At 44.1% G+C, this 14164-nt stretch overlaps 1 pseudogene; it reads left to right on the top strand.

Annotated features, from left to right (window-relative positions):
- The first annotated feature begins 7442 nt into the window (after positions 1–7442).
- Positions 7443–14164, top strand: part of LOC130456457 (SH2 domain-containing protein 3C-like) — a 17768-nt pseudogene continuing 11046 nt past the window's right edge.

Raw genomic sequence — 14164 nt, 5'->3', positions numbered from 1 at the left:
CTGTGTGTGTTCCAAGGCAGAAGAACAGTAAGAGCTAGGCAATTGGGGTGAAGTGACTTGCCCAGGGTCTCACCACTAGGAAGCATCTGAGGCCAAATTTGAATCCAGGTCCTCTTGACTCTCTGTGGCCCTACTGTGCTACCTAGCTTCTCCTGCTTTATACATTTTAAAACATTATTCTGAGGAGAACCTCGGGGATTCACTGGATGGCCAGAAGGACCCATGATGCAAGCTGAAGAACCCTTGATTTAGGGGGACACAATTAATGTCTTCAGGTAATTGCAGGGATGTCATATGGAAAAGGTATTAGCTTCGTTCTGCCTGTTGTCAGAGGGCAAAACTAGAAGCAAGCTAACAGGTCAAGCTGATAAACATTTATTAATTGCTTATTATGTCTCAGGCACTATGCTAATCACTGGAAATACAGAGAAAGAATGAAAAAAAGGCATCCGGGTTCCTAACCTAAAGGACCTCTTGGTCTAATGGGGGAGAGAACATGCAAAGAGCTATAACTTGCATACACTAACATTAAGTGAGACTTTAGGTGAGACTTCAAGGAAACCAAAGAGGCCAGAAAACAGAGCAGAGGAGAAAAGGGGTTGTAAACATGGGGGCCAGCTGGTGAAAATGCCAGTTAGGGGAAGGTGTTCTGTGGTCACTAGCTCAGAGAGAAAAATCCAAGACTGGAAAGATAGGGAAGAGCTCTAGGCCATGAAAAATCTTACAAAACTCAAAATATATTTGACCCTGAAGACAATAGGGAGCCTCTGTATTTTATTGAGTAGGAGAATAACATGATCGGACATGGAGGAAGGAGTAGAAATTGCAGAGGCAACTTTATGCTCAACACAGAGAAAAATTACCTAGTTATGGACGTCTCAAAGTAGAACAAGTTTTCATTTTCATTTTATTTCTTGTTATTTTGCAAACACGATCATTTCTATATGTAAAGGACAGAGGATTGCGTGTAAAATTGCAAGTCTATTACATAGTGGTTTTTTTAAATTTTATAATATTTTATTTGATCATTTCCATGCATTATTCATTAAAGACAAAGATCATTTTCTTTTCCTCCCCCCAACCCCCGTAGCCGACGTGTGATTCCACTGGGTATCACATGTGTTCTTGATTCAAACCCATTGCCATGTTGTTAATATTTGCATTAGAGTTTCGTTTAGAATCTCTCCTCAGACATGTCCCCTCAACCGCTGTAGTCAGGCAGTTGCTTTTCCTCGGTGTTTCTACTCCCACAGTTTGTCCTCTCCTTATGAATAGTGTTTTTTCTCCTAGATCCCTGCAGATTGTTCAGGGACATTACACCGCCACTAATGGAGAAGTCCATTACGTTCGATTGTACCACAGTGTATTAGTCTCTTTGTACAATGTTCTCCTGGTTCTGCTCCTCTCGCTCTGCATCACTTCCTGGAGGTTGTTCCAGTCTCCATGGAATTCCTCCATACATAGTGGGTTTTTTAAAGAAGGTGTAATAAATTTAATTCAATATTTTCAAAACTTTCTTACCTTTTTTGTCTCTAAATTACCTCCTTTTTTCTTCTGTGTATTTTTTAAGTGTTTCATTGATGCTCTTTTCTTTCATTCTTTTTGGGACCTCATTATCCCTATTCAAACTTGTCTCCCCTTAATGCCAACATCACCCCCCCCCAAAGAATCCTTCTATTTTGACAAATCAATGAAAATCAAATATACACATCGGCTATGTCTGCCAATGTGTCTTTTTTGCATTAGTAGTTTGTTATTTCTGGGAAGAGGAGGGAAGTAGTGACTGGCTTTCTGGAATCCTGGTTGGCTTTTGCATTAATCAGACAATGTTGTGATTATTGTAGAAATTATTCTCCTGGTTCTTTTTCCTTCACTCTTTTGTTGTTCAGTCATTTCAGATGTGTCTGATGCTTTCAAACCCCATTTGGGTTGTTTGTGTGTTTTTTTTTGGCAAAGACACTAGTGGTTTGCCATTTCCTTCTCCAGCTGATTTTACAGATAAGGAAACTGTGGCAAACAGGGTTAAGTAACTTGTCCAGGGGCATATGACTAGTGAGCACTTGAGACTAGATTTGAACTCAGAAACAGGAGTCTTCTTGACTTCAGGCCCAGCGTTCTATCCACCGCCCCACGTAGCTGCCCCACTCCCTTCACTCTACATCCATTCATACAAGTCTTCTCAGGTTTCTCTGAAGCTGTTCCTGTGGGTGTTTCTTATGGTAGAATATTATTCCAGCACACTTATGTACCATAATGTAATCAGTCATTCCCCAGTTGGTAGGCATCCCTTTTGCTTCCTGTTCTTGATTGCAATAACAAAAAAGAACCTCCAGAACTATTCTTGTACAAATAGGTCCTTCCACTCTCTCTTTAACCTCTGTGGTATGTAGTCCATTAGTGATATTACTGGGTCAACAAGCCAACATATTTTAGCGACTTTGGGGACATAGTTCCAACCTGATTTCCAGAGTGGTCGAACCATTTCATTGCTCCACCAACAGTGTATTAGTCTGCCTTTTCTCCCACAGCCTCTCCAGCAACCCTCATTGGGGGAGTCACCTTTGCCACTCGAATGGGTGTGAAGTAGAACCTCAGAATCATTGGAATTTGCATTTCCCTCATTATTATCTATTTGGATCATTTTTTTCATACAATTGTTGATGGTCTGCACTTTTTCTTTTTAGAAATTCCTATCCTTTGGGAATGGCTCTTGTTCTAACATTTGCATCCATTTCCTATATATCTTGGATATTAGACCTTTATTAAAGAAGTTTGTTGCAAAGATTCTTCCCCACAATCAACCGTTGGATTAGCTTTTTAAATGGCGGTTGGGTCTTTCCTTCTCTTGAAGCTTGATGCTGGAAGATCTCACGTCAGGAATGTTGACAGAGTGGACTCCTATTCCGTTAGGGATGAACAGAATGGTTCCTGAATCCCTTCCCCACTCTGGGATTCTGCTATCCCCTCCCTGATGCCTTCCTCCTCATCCCCCCTCCTGTGGCCTCTGCCTGTGTGCATACACAAGCTGTCTCGTGTAACCACCAGCCGGCTGTTGGAGGCAAGGCTGCCGCCGGCCTTCTCCCAACAGGTACATGCATTGAGGCTCGCCAACGGCCACTTCAGCCCAAACAATGAAGGCTCTGAGTGCAGCCACCTCTCCAGCACTGAGACTTCATTCATTCTTCAAGAGCTCCAGACAGCTGTGGAGGCGCCTGCCAGTAGCAAAGGGACCAGGAACTCGGGCTCAGCTGTTTCTTCAACTTTCCAGGGCCCTTTGGGGCCAGGGATATGAGAGACCCCCATGCCTTTGGTTAGTAATACTGAGGCTAAGTCCTTTCCAGGAAACTGATGCAGAGGGAATTTCGAATCACAGACTCATCTAAATGGCAAGAACCAAAGAAAAAAAGTATCTGAACATATCAGAATACAGCAGAGATGGAATAAGAATCAAAATAGCTCATGTCCATATAGTGATTTAAGATTTCCAAAATACTTTATGTCCATTATCTCATTTAAGCCTCACAACAGCCTCTGATGTAGGGTCTATAATTATCCCTATTTTGTAGTTGAGGAAACTGAGAGGGAGAGAAAATAATCACTTGTCCTTGATCATGCCTAGTAAGTTTCTGAGGCAAGATTTGAACTCAGTTCTTTATTCCAAGTCCAGTGGGCTATCCATTATGCCACCTACCTGGAGGAACAGTGAAGCTTGGAAATGTTCCTGGATTCACAGTCATGATCTCATGTCACCTACTCCTACCAGTGTGACCTTGGATAAATTGATTAATCTCACTAAGCCTCATTTTCCTCATCTCTCATGGGAGGTTCCTTCCAGGTCTAAGTTCTTCAATTCTGTCCAAGCCACTCCTATTAGAGAGAGTGACTTGAGGTCACACTTGAGTTAGGGACAGAACTAGAATGGGAACCCCAGTCCCCTGCTTCTTTCCAGGGTTTCTTACTTTCACCCCCTTGCCATCCACACTCCTACCGGCAGTGTCCATTCCTGTCCCTCTTTTCCAAAATGCTACTTTAGCTATTAAAACTTTTTTATTGTTGTTCAGTCATTTCCAATCTTCTTGACCCTGTCTGGGGTTTTCTTAGCAGATACTGGAGTGGTCTGCCATTTCCTTCTCCAGCTCACTTTACAGATGAGGAAACTGGGGCAAACAGGGTTAAGTGATTTGCCCAGGGTCACCAAACTAAGGTGTGTCTGAGGCTGGATTTGAACCCATAAAGACAAGACCTTCAAATTCCAAGTCCAATGCTCTATCCGATTCATAGCCGTTCCAAAGCGAACATTAAGGGTCTCTATGTTCAGGGTACTATGCTAGCTACCCTCCAGTGGTTATGTTTTACGAGGGAATCTAGCATATACCCAGATAAGTAAATACAAAACAATTTAAGAGAAGTAGAACACCAATACCTGGGGAGATCAGAATACTTACACAAAGGAAATGATGTTTGCTTGTGGCTTCAGAGGAAACTAGAGATTTTATAAAAATTAATTTCTATTGATTTTTTTTTACTTTTGCAGCATCTACATTTCCCAGTGCATCCCCATTCTGGAGAGCCAATCCTTATAATAAACAAAAGAAAGGGGGGGGGTCATCAAAATTTGCCAACTCATTGGAAAAGTCTCGTATTGTTTATGGTATGTTCCACACCAATGTTTCTCCACCTCTGCAGAAGAGGAGAGAGAGCTGCCTTTTCAAATATCTTCTTTGGGGCCAAGTTTGTTCATTTTAACTTCATCACAGTCATTCTCAGCTTTTTGTGGTCATCACAGCCATTGTTTCCCCTGCTCCGCTTAGCTCACTTTGTATCAGTGTGTAGAAGTTTTCTTAGGTTTTTTACTGATTCTTACTGTGGAGGTAATAGTCTACCACATTCACATACTGTGATTTGTTTAGCCATCATCCAGAGGATGGGCATCTACTTTGTTTCTAGTTCTGTGCTACTTTGAAAAAGTGCTACCTAAATACTTTGGATGTATCTGGGGGCCTGTCTTTTTGCCATTGACCTGCTTGAGGTATAGACCTAGTGAGGGGGTCTCTAGATCAAAGGGAATGGATATTTAAGTCGATTTCTTTAGATAATTCCATATTGAAAGCTGCGAATTTTTAAGAGTCTGAGCATAGAATGAAAAATTGGACGTGAAGATCAGGGAATAGCAGCAAGACCAAGATGATTGGAATATCAAGGGCAGGGATGTCAAATGAGTCTCAAAAAGGTGGGTAAATGGGAGTCAGATTGTACAGTGTCAGTCTGAGTAGGTTGTATTTTATCCTAGAGGCAATAGAGAGCTACGGATGGCTTTTGAGTAAGGAAGCAAAGTTGTCAGATCTGTGCATCTTTAAAAGATTATTTTGGCAGCCTGCAGAGGAAAGATTGGGGAGGATAGGGCCTGGAAGCAGAAAAATCAATTAGTAAACCAATTACCGAAAGCATCAGGCTGGGAGTTGGAACTCCTGAATTCTATGCTGCAATGTGCTGTAGGTCTTTGTTTTTGTCCTCTTTCTGGGCTTTGGGTAGTCATGCCCCATGCCTGGACTCCTCCAACTATTCCCTGTCAAGACAAGAATAACTCCCTTAACTCTCTTCTTAATACCACCCCCAAACCCACCCTTCTAGGTCAGAACATGGGAAAGCTATGGTGTCAAAAAAAAAAAAACTAGCAGTATAAAAGAAGCCCTCAATCTGGGTTCAGAAGACCTGAGTTCAAAATCTGGTCCTGCTACACTCTTCATACAACCTTGGATATGTCCCCATGTTGGCTGCTATCTTTGGGCAACCAGTGGTACAGAGCCTGGAATAGGTAAGACCTGAATTCAAATTTGGCCTCAGATGTTTATTAGCTGTGTGACCCTAGGCAAGTCACTTAATCCCTCCCCCCCATTTACCTCAGTTCCTCATCTGTAAAACAGGGACATGCTGGAGAAGGAAAGAGCAAACCACTTTTGCCAAGAAAACCCCATGCTCAAGCCTGTTGGGTCACCAAGAGTGAGATGGATGAATGGCAGGTTCCTTCTCTCCCCGGGGCATTAATTTCCTCATCTTAAGATCTGATTGGCAGGTGGTTAGAAGGTCCAAATTCTTTCTCCAGATGTTTTCCCAGGCCTAGGTTTTAGTTCTCATTTGACTGTTTACAGTCCAGGTGCAGGTGATTTTGAGAAGCAAATAGTGGAAAGTTTTCACTTCCTCATCTCCGTCTAGTAGAAGGGCCTTAAGTTCCACTTTGGGAGGGGAAGAAGGGTTCTCAGTATGAGGAACCCTTTAATCAGGCCCTTCCCCATAAGACTAGCCCTTCAGGCCTCCAGGCTGGAAGTCATTTCCCCTCTCTAGGCCTCAGTTTCCTTATTTGTAAAGTGAAAGACTTGAACCAAATCATTTCTAAGGCCTCTTTCAGCTGGATAACCTCGAATAGTTAGCAGAAAGACCATTGGATTTGGAGTTAAGATGGAAGGAAGTCTTGCAGTTTGGAGCCTGGCTCTCTGCCCATACTACCTTTGGGACACTTCAGTGTCTCTGGGCTTTGATGGCTGCATCTGTAGATGTCTGTAAGGGTTCATGCCCAAGGATCTCCAAGCTTCCTCCCCGCTCTTAAATCTTTGATCCCATAATTCCTGAGGACCTCCAGTTCAGGAATTCTTAACATTTTTTTTATCCTAGACTCTTTGGCAGTCTGGTAAAGCCTATGGACCCCTTTTTAGAATAATGTTTTTAAATGCATAAAATAAAATACAAAGGATTACAAAGGAAATCAATTATATTAAACATAAAGGCATCTTTTTTTTTCTCATGCAAGTTCGCAGACCCCCTGAACTGTAACCAGAGAGCCCAAGGAGTCTAGGTTAAGAAGCCCTGGTCTAAGTGGATGTTACTTCCCAGGAGAAAAGCCCAAGTTAGCCTTGAAAACGGGCTGGGAAAGCAGGACACCTGGGTTTTCATGCCATTCTAGTTAATTCTGAGAAAAAGAAGTGATGGGGCTTCCTTCCTTTGGGCCTCAGATTTCTTCCCAGTCATATGAAACTGCTGGTCCAAGATCCTGGCCTTCTGGTCTTTTCCCATGAACCTTAGTGAGTATTGGGGGGCATCTGAGAGGCTTCCTCCCCCTCTCCCCAGGGGACAGACCCCCTCTCCCCCCCTCAAAGAGCTGAGCCAGGCGAACTGTTATGCCAAAGCCAGGTTCCCAGACCCTGTGGTTACTCCTGGGTCCTTTCCAGGCCCTGAGGATGCTGTGGTCTCTTCTCCTACTCCCTCCCCTTCTGCTGGCTAAGCCAGGAGGCTGCCCGGGGGAGGCGGGCAGGGGCCAGGGGCTGGAGGAAAGGTCTAACTCCCCTCCCCCCCTTCCCCTGCTGAGAGGGTGAGGAGGGTGGAGCTATGGGAGTTTCACTCTGTTTAAAAATACACAGAGGAAGCGAGCTGAGAAGGGGAGAGAGCCAGAGAGGGGACTGGGGAGAAAAGGGGAAGGGGCAGGCAGGCAGGCAGGCAGACGGGGGAGGGCTCCGCAGAGCTGATGGGAAGACGGTCCAGAAAGGCTTCACTTCATCTCGTTGCTCTTTTCTGCCTCCCAAAATGACTGAGGCTCCCAAGAAGACGGGGAAAAAATTCAGTGAGTGCTGAGCTCTTCCTCTTTCTCCACTTTTAGGGTTTGGGTGGGGGAGTTTGAATGTGTGCATTTGGTCCCAAACCCCACCATGGGTTCCCCCCATAGTTGTTTGCATATTGTTTGCCTCCTTCCCTCCTGGAGGAGATGGAGGTGGCTGGGGAGCCAGCTGCCTCGTGGGCCAGGACACAGGAGCCTAGAGCTAGAAAGATGGCCGTAAGGGTCACAGGAAGAGACCCTGTGGGCCATCTGATCCCTCCATTTTATAGAAAAGCAAATCCAGGGTAAGTGACTCATCCAAGGTCATACCAAGAATAATTGGTAGAACCTGATCCCAGGTCCTTTAACTAACAAGTCATTCTTCCTTTGATTGTACTATATTATGCTGCCTCTCTTAGTCAGGGATATCAGCGGCAGAATGGAGAGGGGATAGATGATTCATGATAGCCAGGAGTCAGATTTGGGGGTCATTATTTTCAACTCAACTATAAATTTCTTGAGGGTAAGGACACAGTCTATTTCACTCTGTATCTCAAAGGCCCCTAATATGGTGTTTTGCCAGCAGTAAGTACTAAAGTCAATAAAAAATAGTTTAGGGGTAGGAGGCTAGGTGGCTCAGTAGATTGAGAGCCTAGAGACCCAGAGGTCTGGAGATGGGAGGTCCTGGGTTCAAATGTGACCTCAGAAACTTCCTTGCTGGGTGGCCCTGGGCAAGTCACTTAACCTCCTTTGCCTAGTCCTTACCACTCTTCTATCTTGGAACCAATATGCAGTATTGATTCTAAGACAGAAGGTAAAGGTTTAAAAAAATAGTTGAACTTTAATGCAATACATTTTTATAGGCATTTTCTGAGTGCCAGCTCCTATGCCCAGCAATTGTACTAAGTTTTGAGGGGATATATAAATATATAAGACTTGGTGTCTGCTTTTTCTTTTCTTCTTTCTTTCTTTCTTTCTTTCTTTCTTTCTTTCTTTCTTTCTTTCTTTCTTTCTTTCTTTCTTTCTTTCTTTCTTTCTTTCTTTCTTTCTTTCTTCCTTCCTTCCTTCCTTCCTTCCTTCCTTCCTTCCTTCCTTCCTTCCTTCCTTCCTTCCTTCCTTCCTTCCTTCCTTCCTTCCTTCCTTCCTTCCTTCCTTCCTTCCTTCCTTCCTTCCTTCCTTCCTTCCTTCCTTTCTTTCTTTCTTTCTTTCTTTCTTTCTTTTCTTTTCTTTCTTTCTTTCTTTCTTTCTTTCTTTCTTTCTTTCTTTCTTTCTTTCTTTCTTTCTTTCTTTCTTTCTTTCCATCTTAGAATCAATACTGTACATTCATTCCAAGGCAGAAGAGAGTTAAGGGCTAGGCAATGAGGATTAAGTGACTTACCCAGGGACATACTAAGCTAAGAAGTATTTGAGACCAGATTTTGGTCCCTGCTTTCAAAGAGTTTATACTCTAGCAGGGGAGATAAAGCATATCCACAAAGATCCATGTACGGCTTGGGAAATGCTATGAGAGGAAGCGACAACAAGCACAACAATAAAAACTAGGAGAATAGCAACTTCTGCATCTTCCAATGCAAACTTGCTTTGAGAGCTTAGAGGAAGGAGCAGCTTGATTCTGGTTTGGAGTGCTCAGGGAAAGTTTCAGAGAGAAAGTCACTTTCTGTGTCCTTGTTCCTATAAAATGTGTAGGAGATAGGAAGTTGTGGTTGAGGATTACATTACAGAGACAAATAGGATCTCCTCTCCCTTCTAAGGATATATCAGCCTACTGGTAAGGCACTGGAGGGAACTCTCTCTCTCTCTCTCTCTCTCTCTCTCTCTCAGCCTCCCCCTCCCAGTACTAGGTTCTTGTCCCCCTTATCCCAGTCAAAATCCCACCTTTTTCAAGAAGCCTATCCCAATCCTCCTTAGTGCTGGTACCTTCTCTTTGTTGACTATTTACAACTTCTATCTAGATCTTGTTTGTACATAATAGTTTGTCCCTAGATGTGGGGTTTTGTTTTTGTCTTTTTTTTGTCACCACAGTGCTTAGCATAGTGCCTGGCACACAGTAGGTGCTTACATGCTTGTTGATTGATTTAGTCCAGGTGGCAAGTGCCTTCCCAACATTTCCTCCCCTACTGATGTTGAGGATGACTTCTCCCATTCCTGGCCTTGTGTCTAGTGAGCTTCCAAAGATTCACAGGGGCCTGGCTTCCCCTGTGATAGACAGGACCAGCAGGCTTGCAGGGCCAGCCTCCCCACAGGGCCTGGTGGTAATCTTGAGCCTGGTGGTAATCTGATTGAAGTGTATATCCCCCCAAATCACACCCCTCACCTGCTTTTCATGGAGCTCTTTCCTGAGGAAGATAGGGAGTTGGGGCCTTCCCTGAGACTTCTCTTAAATACTGACTTCTTTCAAGATCCCAGTGGTCTGCCACCTCTTCTGTGAAGTCTTTCCTGATTCCCTCCTGTTACCGGTGTTCTCTCCATCCAAACTGACTTTTTATTTTACTTATCTCTGTTACCTGTTGTGTCCTCTCAGCAGGTATTCTGGGAGGGCAAGGATTGTCCCTTTTTGTCTTTGTATCCCTAGCACCCAGCATATAGTCTCAACATAAAGAAATGTTTGACAAATTGAACTAAATGGATCTTCCCAATAATCTGGTAGAGCAGGGGATTATTAGACCTATTTTATGGGGGAAATTGAGACCTGCCAAAGATCAAACTGTGGATTAATGGTATGAGTGTTTGGTTGTCTTGGTCCAGGGCTCCTTCATCACAGCCCAATGCCTAAGGACCTGGGTTGGCCTGGGGTAGATTTGAGATGTGTGTGTGTGTTTAACCATTGGTTTGTGATGGTTTTTTGGACTCCTGATATGGTCTGGCCAATGTCATCCCTTGGCAAAGACTTAGAAGATCAGAACTGGGGATATGGAAGCCTGTGAGAGCTGGTCAGCTTGAATAATTCTTGGAGCTCTAGGGAGGGAAAGGAAGCAGAAAATGTGGAGCCTGCCTCTGGCCTAGATTTCATGATGTGGCTGTAAGGAGGGACAGCCATGGAGCCAGAGGGTCTGCATTCACATACTCCAGGATGTGGGGAGATGTTATCACCCCAAAGCAAGGGTTGCTGGGTGTTAGTGGCCTGGGTGGAACCTCAGGGGCCCTCAATGACAGGAAGGGGGGGAAGACAACCTTCATATCATGAGTGAATGCTCCTCTAGGCATGCCTACACATCACTTCAAACCATCTCATTCACCATAACCAGGTATACCGTCTCCCACGCAGACACAAAGAACACTCCCACCAACATACAATTTACTCATAAACAATTCTCTCTGTCTCATTTGTTCTCTGTCTGTCTCCTCTCTCTGTCTCTGTGTCTGTCTGTGTTTGTGGTCCCCCCCTCCCCCATACACACACAGAGGTTTTTATCCCACCTCATAGTTTCCCACTCTCCCCACACTGAACATCTCAGAGCCCTTCATCTTGTCCCAATTTACCTTTCTGGCAATCTTTCTCACTGTCCTGTTTCCATTCTATTCCAGCCAGTCTGGTCCTCTCACCATCTTCTACTGTCTTCCCTTTGAGCTTTTGCCTACCCTCATCTTTCCCCTGGAAATGCTTCCTTCTTCCTGGCCAATAATCTAAATAGCACTTCATTTTTTCAAAACCAAGTTCAAATATCACCCTCCTCTATTTTGCCCTCCCTGACCCCTCCCCCTCAATTCATGGTGCTTCCCACCTCTTTTTAAAACTCTCATAGCACTTAACATCTGTCCCATACAGCTTATAACTTTCTTCCTTCCTCCCTTTCTTGCCTTCTTCTCTCCTCCCTCCCTCTCTCCTCCTCTCTCTCTCTCCTTCCCTTTATTTGTTCCTCCCTCCCTCTTCCTTCCTTCCTTCCTTCCTTCCTTCCTTCCTTCCTTCCTTCCTTCCTTCCTTCCTTCCTTCCTTCCTTCCTTCCTTTCTTCCTCTTTCTTTCTTTCTTTCTTTCTTTCTTTCTTTCTTTCTTTCTTTCTTTTCTTTCTTTCTTTCTTTCTTCTTTCTTTCTTTCTTTCTTTCTTTCTTTCTTTTCCTTTCTTTCTTTCTTTCTTTCTTTCTTTCTTTCTTTCTTCTTTCTTTCTTTCTTTCTTTCTTTCTTTCTCTCTTTCTTTCTGTCTTCCTTTCTTTCTCTCTCTCTTTCTTTCTTTCTCTTTCTCTCTCTCTCCTCCCCCTCCTTCTGTCCCTCCCTCTCCCTCTTCCTTCCTTCCTTCCTTCCTTCCTTTCTTCCTTCCTTCCTTCCTTCCTTCCTTCCTTCCTTCCTTCCTTCCTTCCTTCCTTCCTTCCTTCCTTCCTTCCTTCCTTCCTTCCTTCCTTCCTTCCTTTCCTTCCTTCCTTCCTTCCTTCCTTCCTTCCTCCTCCTCTTCTTTCTTAAAAATCCTTACCTTCCATCTTAAAAGCCATACGAAATATCAGTTCCAAGGCTATGTTATCCTGGGCTCCTAACCGCTGTTCCTCATCTATAAAATGGGAAAAATAATAGTACTTACCCTCACAGAGTTGTTGTAAGGATCAAATGAAATAATACTTATAAAATGCTTTGAAAACCTTGAAACTCTAGCTAACCTAAATAATATGTAAAATGTATTTTAAATTATATTTAAAACTATAATAATATATATAACTAATAGCTAACTTTTAATAGAGTTTCATAAATATTGTCTTATTTTATCATTTCCATGACCCTGGGAGGTAGGTATTATTATTATTAGACTCTTTTGTGTTAAAAAAAAAACCTGCAGAAATCAGATACATAGTAAAATATTAGAGTGAGCTGTGAGAGGTGCTACTATAATATTATCCCCATTTTCCAATCAAGGAAACTAAGGCAAGCAGAAATTAAATGACTTGTCTGGGTTGGGTTTGTGCCTTTGTGCTCCCGACTCCAGGGTCAGCACTCTATGTATTATTACAGGTTAGCTATTAGTACAGCTGCCTGGGATCAGACACTGAAACCTCTCTCTTGTTCCTTCATTCTGGCCAGAATTTTTTAAGTTTAAGGCCTTCGGAAGTCTTTCCAACCTTCCCGGGCATTTACCCTCCGTCGTTCCTCAGCATCAGTTAACTCCCAGCCTCACCTGCAGCCGGATGCCTTTGAGAACACTCAAGATGATATGATCACTGTACCCAAGAGCCCCGGGGCCTATGCCCGGTCCAGTGACATGTACAGCCACATGGGTACTCTGCCTCGGCCCAACATTAAGAAAGGCAAGAGTCGGCGACAGGAACAGCAACCCCACAAGGAGGAGGGTTCCCCAAACTCCTGGTCTGAAGTCCCGGAGCTCCCTGAAGTCCCAGCTTCCACCCCTGACGTCACGTTCCGGGAATTGTCCGACATCCCGGCCCCAGTCTCCCAAACAGAAGGAGAATCGAGTACTACCAAGGGAAATGTGGTCCTGGGGTCCCCTAAAGCCCTTGGAAGACTCCCCAGGAATGCAGTACAAGGGCACCAGATTAGAGACTGAACAACTGGTGGGAGAAGCCCCAGAAGAGAAAGCCCTTATGGATGCTCCAGCTGAAAGGTAGGAGCCCTTCAGGAAAGATTTCAGACCCAAGGGAAGTGGGTCTCCCCCTAGAGATGCCAGTGCTCCCAGGCAAATGTCGTTATGCCTCAAGGTTCCTGGCAACTCTCTAGGACTAAAAAATCGCAGAATAATCATTGATTTCAGATGGATGGGGGACACAGAGGAGGATGAAACCACAGGCCTGGGCAGGAAAAAAACCTTTTGTAGCACCTACCTCACAGAGTGCTCACAATGAGATCATAAAGGTGATAAAGTATATAAGGTGATTTTTGCAACCTTTAAAACATTATAGAAGGGGGGCAGCTGGGTAGCTCAGTGGATTGAGAGTCAGGCCTAGACGGGTGGTCCTAGGTTCAAATCTGGCCTCAGCCACTTCCCAGCTGTTGTGACCCTGGGCAAGTCACTTGACTCCCATTGCCTAACCCTTACCACTCTTCTGCCTTGGAGTCAATTGACTCCAAGATGGAAGGTAAGGGTTTAAAAAAAAAAAAACACAAAACACTACAGAAAAGGGGCAGCCGGGCAGAATCATAGTTAGAGCCAGACCTAGAAATAGGGAGGTCCTGGGGTTTAAAACCAGCCTAAGATACTCCCTAGCTGTGTGACTCTGGGCAAGTCACTTAGCCCAGTTGCCTTAGCCCTTGCTGCCCTCTGTCTTAGAACTGCCACTAAGGGTTTGATTTTTTTAACCACCCTATCAATTGTCAGAATTTGAAAGAGGGTGAGGAAAGTCTGAACCAAAGGCACAGAATTTGGAATGAGCAGAAAGGACCAAGACTTATCTAGGAGAAAATGAGGCAAAAAGAATTCTGGGAACTCCATTCATCACATATTCCTTGAGTACTGGCATGTGCATGGTTTGTGGGGGAGTGGGGAGACAGGTTGGGATGATTAAAAAAAAAAAAGGCTCCTATGGTCATGGAGCTCATAGTCTTGTAGGAGCAGGGAAAGCTAGCAGGGCCAGCAATGTCTGCTAAGGACCCACTGAGTGGTTCTAGTAAGTGTACTAGACATTTTAGGTGAGGGCACTCATTC

The sequence above is a fragment of the Monodelphis domestica genome, chromosome 1 (genome assembly GCF_027887165.1).
Source record: "Monodelphis domestica isolate mMonDom1 chromosome 1, mMonDom1.pri, whole genome shotgun sequence".
NCBI lineage: Eukaryota > Metazoa > Chordata > Mammalia > Didelphimorphia > Didelphidae > Monodelphis > Monodelphis domestica.
This window is presented reverse-complemented; position numbering and strand designations above follow the sequence as displayed.